Source organism: Gallinula chloropus (assembly GCF_964237585.1).
Source record: "Gallinula chloropus genome assembly, chromosome: 5".
NCBI classification, from domain to species: Eukaryota; Metazoa; Chordata; class Aves; order Gruiformes; family Rallidae; genus Gallinula; species Gallinula chloropus.
The window spans coordinates 76,635,178-76,649,231 of NC_140090.1; positions in this window are offsets into that span (position 1 = coordinate 76,635,178).

Here is a 14,054-nt window from a genome sequence, read left to right on the forward strand (position 1 = left end):
AGAGTAGCTGCTGGTTAATATGTGAAGAAATTCACTGAATGTCTTTAATTCCTACGTGCAACCTGAAAGCTGCCATTTTCACGTACATATGGCATTCATTTATCCTGAGACAATCCATTTCCTTATCATTACAAGAAACAATAAAAAGAGCAGCCAAAGTCAAAACGACAGGGAACTTGGTACCCTCAAATGAACAGGTACCATATGTATATCATATACACTAAACTGAATTCAGTTCTGAAACACGACCCAGTTTTTCATAAACCCACATTCCAGCAGTATATGAGTGTTTGCTTCTACACAACATTTCCATTCTCGACTACCTGTCATCACTGCACTACTGAAATTAAGGGGTAAAAACACAGTAGGAGCCTGTTTTTCAATGTGTTATCAGATTTATCAAATCTAAAATGTATGCAGCCCTGCCCCATCTACTCTTACACCAACATTAGTGCTGTGCAGGCCGTGACCAAAGGCGTGATCCTGTTCTGCTTCTTTACACAAAGTAGCGTGATTTCCAGTGGCTCTACAAGTTAACTACACATCAAAATTTTATCTAACATGCCCAATGTTTTTTCAAGAACAGGTTCTTAATATATAGGCAGTCTGGAGAGGTCTACAGATTCGCTGAAGCATGAAGACTTTGCTTGGACGAGCTCCAACTGTGAAACTCAGCCCAGAAGTACATGGAAAGGCTCAAACCATGGTGACCAACCTTCCTTTAATCAGACTGAGCTCAGTTTATTGCACTATGTGCCAAAACTGCATCACCAACCTAAGAACAGGTGTAGATTCAGAGTGCCCCACTATTTCAGAGGCCAACGTCTTTGTTCACAGCCCAGCAGCAACATCTGCAGTTGTTTTGTCCATTTTTTAAACTTGTGCTGTTGTGAACTTGTTATGAAAGAAAAACAAGATACCTCCAGGAAAAAGGAAAGTTTCAAACAGAACAGCACCACAAACATGTCACATCACGTCAGCCACAAGACAAATGCCTCTTGGTACCAGCATAGCCTAAGTTCGTTGTTCCTCTGGGTCTATTTTGATGACTTACTCTGTAACCTGCAGATATCGCCAATATCTATCATGTTTAAACTTGACTACAGCGTCACGCTTTCTATCTCCTAGGACAAAGAGCAAATAACTAAATGTTTCTTTCTTATTATTTTGGGAGAAAAAAATATCTCTGCAGACAAAAAAAAAAATCAGTAAAAGGGATGGTGACATTTCTGTAGCAACAAGTTTTCCATCCCAATAAGTAGTCAGGCATCAGAACTTTCTTTAAATGTAAAAACTCTTCCACTTTCAGCAGCCAAACTCAAAGTTAATGTGTAAAGTGACCCGTAAGATTTCTCCAGCCAGTGGGCAACACCCTTACAGAGCAAAGTTTTTCCATGCCAAAACAACAGAGCTGAACAAAAGTAGGGCTCAGGGGGCATGAAAAGCTAGAAATCAGAAACTCCTTTTGGGGGTAAATCCCAGCAGGGTTTAACAGCACAGGTTCCGCTCAGCTCCACGCTTGCTGCAGAGCGGCAGGCTCACTGCTGACTTGGGGCAGGATCAGATCCTGCAGCAGGAGGGAAGGACATACTGGTTCCCCCTTCCTGTCTGCAGCAGCTGGCTCCACACAGAGAGGGACACAAGCCACATTCAGGCTGGCACAGTTTGGGTGCCCAAGGGAGCAAGAGCTCCTTCCTTGGACTGGGAACATGCCCTGAAAATCGCCATGCATCCCTAAGCATCTTTCCTCCCCAATGACCCTCTCTCCCTACTTGCCTATGGAGTAATAACAGATTCAGTGGCTAGGTCTATGGTAATTTATCATCAAGGCTAACCAGAGGTTTGCAAAAGTATTAAAATCTTACAATGCACAGAGGTGGTTCCATAACAGCATTTCATTCCCACTTTTCCGCCTCTACAGGAAGGTTTAAGAAGTTATAGCAGTTCAGAAGTGTGTCATGAATTTAAGTTGAAACAACAACATGGGTTACCTGGGCAAAAAAGACAAGCTACTCCAAATTTTTTATAGAAGAATCTAAGATTTCTGATTTAACTGACACTAGAGTAAGGCCAGGTCAAAAAACTGAAGAGAAAGAAGTTTCAACAAAATACTTTTCAATGAGGTGCTGCAGTGATTCAGTTACATGGAAAGACCACACAGTAGACCAAGGACCTATAGCACGTCTGGGTAGCAACATTAGAAAGAAACAATGACATACCCCTGTAGAAAAATCACTACCTAGAGATACTATTCCGATCACAGAACTATGGGGTTTACATATATATATATATATTTGTAGTTTAAGCTATTTGTTTTCATAATAGAACATTTTTGTCTGAGAATTTCTCCTTCCAAACAAGAATAAAACAAAGGTTGAAATCTCAGCACATAAAAGCTCTATTTTATTCTCAGCTCTGCTTCAAAGAACACTCAGTACTGTCAAAACCCCTTCCAAATCCTTAAGTGTTGGTCTAATACCTACTAACAGATAAATATTAAGAAATAAGAATCTCCAGCTAAGGCAAAACCCAGTCTTTAATTACCAATTAACCGCCTACTAAATTATATCACAATCAAAGTCATGGTTTTCCCCTTCAATTTCTGCTTTATTTAATGGGCTCTTTTTAGGATGTAAGAAACAAAAGTGTCACGCAGACAAAGCCAGAACTTCCATTTAAATGAGCTAAGAATGTTTATACAAACCCTGCACACCCAAACAAATGCGTAGCACATCTATAATATGCTCATTGTCCCTAAACACAGGATTTGTCATTGTACTTTGACAGATCAGATTGTTCTCTTTTTTAATGCTCCACTTAATCTGTTCACACTTTCTATTCCTAAATAATTCTAGTGTCAGTTTTTGTGATGCTGTAATTTAAAGGCCATGTTATAATTGTTCCAATGAGAGCACTCTGAAAAGAGAAAGTAGAGGCAGAGATGTAGAGGAAATCCCTTTCTAACACCAGCATGAGACAGTCTGCAAGGCTCGGTGGGCTGAGGAGAGGAATCCAGGAGGCTGGCAGGGCTGACCTCCTGAGGGGTTACTGGTGAAAGGACTGGGACCATGGCCAAGCCAGTCATTGCCATCCAACAGAGCTCACTCCCATCCAAAATGATTTTCTGTTCTAGTAACTCACTGAACTCTGATTTTCTGTTTCAATACAGGACCTACAAGTAGAGTGTTCTCTCAACCTTCAAATAAATTGATAAAATAAAAAAAGCTCATTTATAGTTTACCCCAAAAGAAATACACTGTTACTTTTCCCACTGTTTACTGGATTTCTGGTTGTTAGATTCCATTATGAATTAAACACACTTTAAAGCTTTGTTTGCTTTTTTAGCTCAAATCTCAGCTGAAAGCCAAAAGGCAGCCTTTTAAAATTTATCTTTAATTGAAGTAGTTCACTGAAGTTTTGCTTAACTATTGATTCCTCTTTCATTCAGGTTTTTTTCAGGAGAGAAAAATTGCTTTTGCCCAACTCTTAACTTTTATTAAATCACAGGCATTAGTTATTTACCACAACCACCAGAACCATACCACTGAAACTCTGAGGTGGCTAAAACATTCTAGAAGATACCCCTCACTCTTGCTTGTTTGTTTGGTATTTTCTGCTACAGTAAAAGTTTAAACTAGACTGGGGAAACAAGGAAAGATAACTGATATTCAACAAGCTACTGCAGATACAGGCCATCTAAAGCAACACTGTAACTGAGAATCTTGATACGCTACATTCATCTCTACTGAAACACAAAACCCCGTATCTCAGCGAGGACAGAACCTTTTTATGGAAACAAAGAGCACAGAAATATCAACAGAGGCTATAATTTCCACACATGCAAAGAATTTCCTCAAGAAATACTTCAGACAAGCATTTATCACTCAAGAAATTATCTTGCAGACCATGTGATATCTTTAAGGGTCTAGAGGAAAGCTACTTGGTTATGGCACACATCCTTTTTTTCAGAAGATAATTTCCCAGCAATCTCTTTTCCTCAGAACAGTTTACATGAATTCCACAGTTTTCTGTTCTCATGAGAGCACATCTACAGATGAGGAAGGTAATTCCTAATAAAATAGGTGTGATGTTACAGCAGAGCAGCTGTCCCAGATGGACAAGCCAGGGTGTGAGTCCCCAGGAGGCATCCGAGCCTCCTCTATGCCCATCGCCAGAGTTCCCTTCCATCAATTAAGGAGTACAGATAATTGCAGAGGACAACTCCCAGTACTTCTTCTACACCACGTTTACTGAGGAATGAGTTGGCTCCTGGAGACTTTACTGAACACACACAGAGCCAACTTTTAAGCAACTGAAGCTGAGTGGGATGGAAAACCCAGCAGCGGTGGACTCTTCAGTGAGGATCTGTGGAGACTTCAGGTGTTGCCCTGCTGAGATGGGACATTTTCCTGGGTGTTGAGGTTCTTGCACCACTTTCTCTACAGATCAAGTAGTCCTTGCAAGGATTTCCTATGGTGCTTTCCAATTACTTTTCCACAATCACATTTGTCCTTTTTTCCAGGGGCTCCCTTGGCAAAAAGCACCCCATTCCTCTGCCCATCTGATTAGATTGAATTACATGCTTTTACTACTCCTACAAGCTAATGCAGCAGACCTACAATTAAGCATGGGATGGTTTAGGGTCTAAATGGAACTAATGTCTGGCCCTAGCAAATGCCTCAGGTTCTATTTTATTTTTCTTTAAATTGATATTTTTTTAGGCCGTTTTCCAAAAGTTAAGCCCCCTGGAACAAGTCAGAACAGTGAACCCACTCACCCTATTCACAATTATTGTTGCTCCCAAGCCATTTTCAGTATTTCTGACAAATTACTCACCACACAATATTGCCCTTGTAAGGGAAGAATGAACTGGAAGCAGCAATGTGATGTCATTGCACTTCATACAGTATCAACACTGAGAGGAAATACATTTGTTAGTGTGACCGTGGGCACAGGCTAAACACTGCAGACTCCTTTTTCTCCACCTTGAGAGGGGAATACAAGAAATTCCTACACAAGCTAAAACCTCCCCCCCAAAATAACACCAAAAAAACCCCCACTGACCCCAGAAGCCCCTCCTTCCCTGGCAGGAAAACAAGAAATACCAGAGGTGTTAGAAGCCCTCTGGCACTGCAATTCCTGAAATTATGACAGAGCCTTCGAATTTGTTCTGGCTAGTTAGTCTGAAAACTTCCTGGAGGGAAAGAGATAAATGGATAACAACATGATTATTGCCCACAGGCCCTGTATGGAAAAGGAGTGTAATTTCAGTGCAGTGATATGATTATACTTAATTTGCTTGCTATAGGTTGCAGCATGCTGTGTGCTGAGGAGGACAATCAGATAACCCTCTGAATGGTGTTCACGGAATTCAGAGCTTTTGGCACCAATGTTGAACTAAGATTAATGGCAGGGTGCTCTGCTTTGCCTTCAAGCTGGTTTGCATCTCATTTCACTAGAGATTGTTGCTCCCAACATTGTTATGAAAATATAATAAACTGAAAAGTTGAGGATCTGGAAAACCAGCAGTATGAGAAACCAAGGTCTCATTTGCACACATCTTCCTCAGTGATACCTGAAATTCATTAACTGAGCTCTCTGTTTCCTCCAGTTCAGCTTTTAATGGAGCAAGGGAAACATATTCTATAACCTGCTCCAGGATCTTCAAACTTAACAGCAATTTAGCCCATCCATTGGTTCCTTCCAGGCAAAAGGACAGATGGATTTTCTGTTGTGGAATAAGTTTCTAAACAACCCCTTTCACACTGTGCTCACATCCCTTTCCCTTGCTCAAAGCTTTGTACACCACACTCAATAACTGGCTTAAAAGATCTACCCAAATCAAGGTACTTCTAAAAATTTGTGGTACTGGGATGTTTGTTTTACCAAAAATGCTGTGTTTTAATTCCTCCTGCTATCCATTAAACACCTCTATCTCCTGTATGATCATAAAATAATATGTCATTTATTGTACACAGTATGGAAGTGCCCACAAATATCATTCAATTAAATAAAAATTGATTGATTGCTGAAATCGCGAAGAGTTAATACAAGCCCTTGTCTCTCTCTCTCTCTGCCCTGGAGACCTGTCAGTGTGTAATTATTTTCCACACCAATGAGTTTAAATTGTTGGATCTTTTCCAGCTATGCTCAACCTTCAGATTACATTCTCCTACTTACTCATTTGTGACAGACAGAGCCCCTTGGGTAACCAGCCAGCCCGGTCTTTTCCAGTCTTGTTTTTTTGGAAGCTCCACCCTTGGTAAGATCTGTACCCCTGAGCTATTGCACTTAACAGGAAAACATTCTCTGTTCTGTAATGAACTTTCTTATGCATTGCAGAGGACTCAAAACTTTCTTAAGGTCTGATCTTGTCCCACATCTCAGGCACCCCATACAGAAACCAGAAACAAATTTCCCCTCAACTTCCAGTGCACTATATTGAGACAAGACAGCCTGGGTCTTAGTTTTCCCCTCTCCTTTTCATGCAAATTTCATAGTGGTATAACCTCAAGTACCCACAAGAAACTGAGGCTGTTTTTATTAAATTGTCATTTCTCTGGACACATAGGGTACTCTCAGACTAAGTAAAACCAAGTGTGGTGTGGTATAAATGTCTTATTAATGCTAAAAAGAGATACTAGTTTTTGTTTACTTTTCATTTATTCATTGCATCTATGATGTTTCACTTCCATACAACTTTAGATACAAAAGTGTGGTGGTCCAAAGAAAAACATTGGAAAAAAGTCTTAATTTTCCAGAAAATAATTACCATGGCATTTCCCACTAGTTCCAACTGTACAAAGACAGGCTGGATCTCTGCAATTCTGAATGCAGGATGCTTTTTTTCCTTGGATTTGAGGGCACTATTTTTTGATGATGTGCCATTAAAAGCATGCAAGCAATTCAGCATTAATTCAGGATACTCTTTCCTTTTGCATTTCTTCTTGCTAGTAAAGTTGGGAGGAGTACAATTATATTCTGTACTTTTTTGTAGTCCCAAACTCCTACAAGCTCTCCTACAAGCCATTGCAAGCATGGGGGAAATGAAGAATAAACAAACCTCTGGTCTTACTCTTTTTGACCTTTTCAACAGTTTTGTCTTGGTTTTCTGAATCATGTCTTCACAGAATTTGTTGTACAGAACAAGTTTGCCTTTCCTTTTTCTACAGACTCTGTTCAGGTCTTCACAATTCAGAGAATAGAAGTTCTGTGGCACATCAAAATTAGCATTACATGGCCAAAATTATTCAGCCTTCTTCACCTCAGAGTTTATCATTCATTCTTTGGGGAAAGCAGCACTGTTTATCTTTGTCCACATAAGTGATCAGTAGAAAAATGAACCTAGACCATAAACAGACTGTTGGACAGAGGTGTACATGCAGGACCTGAAAACCATCTGTTAAGTCTGGCCTTTTTTTATTTGATTTCTACTGGTCTATTAACACAGAGTTCATTTCTATAGAAGAATAATTCCCAAAATCTGGACATAAGCAGTTTATCTGAAAAAAATCACCTTGCCCAGAGGCTACTGAAACAACTGATTTAAGTTCCTTTTTATTTTTCTTTTGGCAATATAATGATGATAGGGTGATTTGTTTAGTAATTCTTAATATACTGTTAAGCTCACCATCAAAATAATAGACTGTAAAGCACAAATTAGCAAAAAGTAGGGACAATTGGTGTGTTGGAACCATCACAGAAAGTAAAATATAAGGAACAAGGACATCAGCCACACTGACACCAGAGATGTTTTGCTGTCCATAAGGATAGATGTGTTGCAGGCTGGCCGGGAGGACAGAGCACCCTGCCACACCACCTTATTCCTTTGCTCCCAAAAAGGGGTCCCCACTACAGAGGGAGAAGTAAGTAGGAAGCAATTAAGTTGAATGCAAATTGAAAAGAAAGACAGTTTCCCTTCCCTTAGGCTGGGTGAAACACGGAAGATCTGAAGTAAAGATATCTTCTCTGTTTTGATTTATAAAGCAGACAGAATTCCAGGTAACTCTTGCTTTGTATAGCTGGTAATGTTGTATATCAGCTAAAATTGTCAAAAAAGGTTTATTCATTTTTCCACTGTGTGTTTTCCTTGATACAGCAGTGTTGGTGATGTGATTCAGTTCCTTTCAAATCTTTCTAGATTTCAAATAATCCAGGTCAGAAGATCCTCTACAGATACCAGAATCTCTCCAGACTCTTGCACACCAACATCTGCCAGAAAAAATACAGCCTATCTTGTTCCTCATTTATCATTATACTTGGTTATCCTTACAAGAAAGGATATGCTGCACATCCATAGAGACACGATTTGAGACACTATCATTTGGTTTTTCTTTGGCACTGGTGTGTCTGTGTTTAGTGCGATGCCCTCCTGCCAGATTGGGGACGTTTGGAGTGATAACATTAACATCCCAGGAGACAGAATATATTGATGATAATCACATGACCTTTCTGCACATCATATGGGCTTTAAAAAAATACTAGTGAAGAGAAAGAAAGATAGAGGGAGGTTTGCAGAGCTGCTAAAATAAACGATCACTACTAAAATGAATGCAGTCCACTGAAAATTTTGTGATGACCTAGGAAGAAGCACAGATTCTGGCTGTTATGTGCAGCCCTTGATGCCATGTAAACAAGCAATTCATCTAACAGCTCACAAAAGCATTGTCTTTTACTTGCTCCTAAAGAAACAGGCAGTTTAGGAATAAGTTCCACAATTTATCTGAGCAACAGTCATCTGGTTGGACAAAATTTCCTAGGAAACATGTGTACATATACTTTTGCCAAATTAACATTTCCTCTCTTGAAATGCAGATCATGTCAATTATTTTTAACTTCCCATTCACACAATTGGATTACTTCTGAGTTAATTCAACCAAAATATTTCTGCATGATAAATTTTTTTCAAGACATCTCATTGGAAAACCCTATCTGCCATGCTGCTTCATGGAACATGCAGTTCAGGTGATTTATGGCCCCTCTCTGTAAGGAGATCCTGCCTTGGGTGGATCGTGATACACTGGCAGAGCCATATCATGGAGCAGATGAGTCATATTATTACCTCATTGAAACCATGGTCTGGCTCATAGGGACTTCTTGCATGAGGTACTAACATCTACTGTGCTGGAAATACTGATTCTTTGTAGAATATCTGCAGAAATTATTGGGGGGGGGGGGATTAATTCCTACAGCCCTCACTAATGAACTCTGCTGTTTCCCAGGTGGTCTCTTCCTTCCATTCCACAACACTCTAGAGTTTCACTAAACCCTTAGTAAATGGAAGTCCTGCAGCGCAGATAATCCCTCAGCATCCTATATAGAAACCATGGCAGCATCCATCAAGCCATTTATGATCCATCCAATGTTCAACAATGTATTTTTATAAAGAGGTTCCAACTCTTTCTTAGGCTTTATAGTGCCAATGTACAAGATCGATAAAATTAACACCAAAATCAATATATTTTTATCTCTGAACAGTGAAAAGTAATTTACAAGTCTCTCAATTTTAGAAAGCAGTTCAGTTGTGGTAGTCACAGGGTTACTTGGGTCAAGAGCATGGATGGGACATTCACAAACAGGAAGTGAAACAAATGAAGAGGTTCACCTTATATTTCCAAGCTGTCACCAAAAGGCTGACTTGCTTGGAACTTTGTTTTAGGTTTTCTTTCCACTTTATTCTTTCCCTGATGGCAATGTGGAGATAGTTATCACTTTGTGAGAGAAGAATGCCTTGAAGGAGTCTAACACCTCCATCCCTGAAATATTCTTACGCAAATACATCCACATATAATCCAGACCCTACATTTTACTATTATTCGTACAACAACACTGGCTGCAAGGGACTGATGGAAGTCTTTAGTCCAATTTTCCCCATTTGAAACAGAGCTGTCACCAGCACTAGCTCAGGTTGTAGGTGCCTACCCTGAATGACTCCAGCCTGCACAAGTAGTAACCAGGGTTCACAGGATTAAGACACACTTACACACATACCAACACTGGACCTGCCTGCTAGCTTTCCTTTTCCCTTTCAAACAGGTGGTGCTTTCCTCGTGCTGTCCCTTTAAAAGCAAGTTGGTGCCAAGTATCAGGCAAGGACGCTGGCAACACTTTTTAATAAAAGGCAAATCCCACTTACAACTTTTGATATTCATTTTAGCAACATTAATCACGATGAATTCATTCAGCATGTCGCAGGGCTGCTGTGTGTAATTTCTTAGGAATTCCATTTTCATTTAACATTAATTAAAGAGCACTTATTATAGTGTTACCAAAATTAATTCCCGGTCTGCAGCCCTGTCTGCCAAGTTTCAACCTTCAGCAAATTATTATGGGTGAGTTATAGACCCTGGGAAAATGAGGTCTATAATGGAATATTAACTATAGCAAATGCATTCATCACTATATTACAGTAAGCACGATGTTCAGGGAGATGGTGATCTTCCAAAATAATGCTCTCCATGATCCTGACTCTGCCTAGGCCTTTAAGACAGTTATTGGAAGCCACAGAAATTACAGATAGTTAGCAAGCCTGTTTAATCCAATATGGTTTGGGAGACACTCAATCCTTCTTGCTTAAAGTCCGTTTGATTACGATACACTGATCAGACGCAGGATATTACCTCTTTGGCAATTCAGCTTCCTGCTGCTGAAGCTGCACAGACACCGTGGCAATATTTTTGATACAGCCCAGCAGAGCTAAGTGTCGTTCATTAAAAGAAGATTTATTCACATGCATCTGTCTTGAATCTGTCATATTCTCCCTAAGGGGACTCAGGCATTTAATACGTCTTTTTTTTTTCCCCTCCCATCTATGACATTCACCATGGAGTATAGAGTCTTAGTTTTCCCATATTTTCAGCACCAAAATAGCAGCCTTGTATATCTTAAAGGATTTTGCTGTATCCTGTTTTTGCAAGAAACCCTAGAAAGATCATGAATTATATAACAGACCTTCCAGGAGGAAAGAAGCTTGGGCACTACTTGTTTTATGCAAGTTCACACGCCGTTAGTCCCTCCCTTGTTCTGACATCTTTCCTATAAAATTTCGAACAGCCCCAAAGCCTTTCAAATTTACAAGAAAAAAAAGACAACAGAATATTTTTACCAAGTTTGGGACAGCTTTTTTTAAGCCAAATAGAAGGAAATAAGTACAGGGGAAAACCATGCAAGGGAAGAGCATGGGAAGACTGTGTGCCTTTCTTTCCAGTCACTTACTTAATATCTGTCTTCAGGAAAGTTGCTCCCCAAAGCAGCACCTCCAGAATTTCATTTCCTGAAACAATGCTGAACTTCACAGGTATTTAAAACCCCAAGAGACCTAAGGTATATCTGGAATGACAAGTGACAGAAGAAGGTTGTGCTGCCCCTAGGACAGATGAATCCATTATAACCCAATTGCAAAGGTGCACAGCTGGGACTAAGACATCTGCCTTGGCTCTAGTCCAGAGCTGCCTCATCCCAAGGGCTCTGAGCAGTCCGAGGAGCTCTGATTATCTGGGTGCAATTGGGAAGTCATATTCCATGGTTCCCATTAATGAAGTCATACACCTATCTACATATCTGCTCCCAGACATGAAAAAAAGACAAAACTAATGCAAGAAAACTTGACTTCTGTCACACCTATCAGCTTCCTGGGATTCAGAACTGGAAGAGTCCTATCCATTGTATTGGGGAGGGATCCTCACAGCTCCTCAACCCATTTTCTAACAAGACTGGAGGAACACCTACCATTCAGATAGTAAGACTCAAGGAGCTGCCAGTTTAACATACCTTCTTTGCCTGAGAGTATTTGATCCTGCACCTTTTCTAACCCATGACCTGCTGCCATACCAGAGAGAAGACCAAGGATGTAGGAAGCCCAGACTCTTAATACCATGGGTTTTCAGGAAATTATCCTTATAGTATTCCAATGCCAACTCTATGCCACCCTTTTGGTCTCAACATTGAAGACCCTTAGTCATCACATATCCCCCTCCCACACAATTGGATTTTATTACAAAACAGCTCTGTTCTTGCTTGGTGAAAAGGATGGTCTTGAGACAGTAGCAGACTGACACAACCTTTGATTTACAATAATTAAATTGAAAAGCACCTTTCTGGAGGTATTAGGCTCTCTTTGCAAACTAGAAAACATTAATTGTGCACAACTCTGTAAAGCTTCCAACAGAAGCTTCCCCTGGCATCATGGGCACTCTGCTGCTGCCCAAGACCTTAAAGCCACCCAGTCAGGGAACAGCAATACTACATCACTAAGCACTACAGACACTTTAAATTTAAGGAGTCTGGCCATGTGTGCAGAGCTGGAGAGGAGTGTCAGTGCCAGGAAGGCATCTCTTTTAGCATCACTGCCCTGGGTATTTCAATGTTTACACTCAGCAGACAACACTCAGCTCTGAAGCAAATGTGAGCCCTCTCCTGCTCATAGAGCTCACAAGAAAGAGGGGAGATGAGACAGTGCTGCCCCTCCTCATCCAGGGAGAAGGAAACCCAGGTATACACAGCACAAGACTAGCACAGTTCCAGCAAGGGCCAGCCACTGTCTTTGGTGCTGCAACACATGGTTTATTCCAAAGGAGGGGCAGCAACATATCAAATATGAATTTAGGGCTCCACTGATGGGATTTTGGCACTTTTTTTCCACAGCAGTACTTCTCCCAAGGATCCCTCAGAATATTCAAGCTGCCCTTCCTACAGCTTGGCTGGCTCCTGGCTGTCACACACCAGCACCCTTGTTGTACTGAGTCAGGAACTTATGCCTGGCAAAAGCATGATCCCCTGAAAGTAACATCATTCTGAAAACAACTTCTGATTTAAAAAGCATTCCTTGAAAGCTTTCAGCAATAGCCTACAGAGAACTGCTCAAAACTACAATGCAATGATATATGTAAAGAAGAGGTTAAGGGTTGATACCGTCATTATCAGACTGAACTTACTAAAACCTGCCCTGACCTTAGTCAGAAATCAATTATTAACTACTAACCTATTAGCTCCTTGGTGCAAATTTGCTTTTCCCACTTAAAAAATTGAAGAGGAGGTTTAAGCAAGACACAGAGAAACAGCTCCTCAGATGAAAAACCAGCTTCTCTCAAGCCTTACCACTGCTAAGCGTTGAGTCACACAGGTGCTGCCACTCAACATGCTGCCAGAATACCTGAGCACAGCATACATGAAGGGATGTTTGTCTTTTCTTGCAAGGTGACATCCATCACAGTCGAGCAGCAACTTGCAACAGTTTGCTCTGAAACACACTGAGTGAGTGAGTAAGCGCTGCAGGTGAAGTTCAAAGCTCACGTCCGTGGTTTCTGGGTCACGCACAGGCACACATTGAAGGGAAGGGAGAGGTCTCCCTGACATTTTCAGGTAAGAGTTTCTTATGTACCTTTCACAGACTTCCTCTAAACCCTGCCAAGCTCTGCCAACACATGCCTTTGGCATGAATAAAAGGCTCAACTAGGAGAATGTATCTATCACTAGCAGGAAATGCACTGCTACCTGGTGACTCATTCAAATAACATTTTCAGCAAGGATGTGAGTTTCACCTAATTGATGACAGTAATTCTGTGAATACCTTTCACTCCACCTTTGAGTCCACTTCAGGATTCTGAGTAGTTGGTTAAGCACCCATTAAGGAGTATTACTAATCATCCCCTCTAAATGGATGACTGGTTGTTCAGTGTCAAGTAGAAATATAATAAAATAATTAACTTCTTCACAGCAAGTTCATTGAAACAGTGAGCAATTAAGTAAAATGCTATGGTATCTCATGGCACAAAGAGGCAGAGTTACTAAAAAACTCTATGAGGAAGTAAACATGAGAGTAACCAATCTTCTGCTGCATGCAATAATTTCTGATCACATTGTGAACTCCTTTAGTTTTATTATTTGCATGGTAAAGAAGAAACCCTCAAAGACCAGAGCAACATTATGTAAAACTTCAAACCTGATCCCAAGAATGAAGGTCAAACAGGCAAAGGGAGCCAATTCTGTCCTGTGTTATTTAGGTTTACACACAGGGTGTCTGGAATTTCCTACAGTAACCATACCTTGTGGTTAGT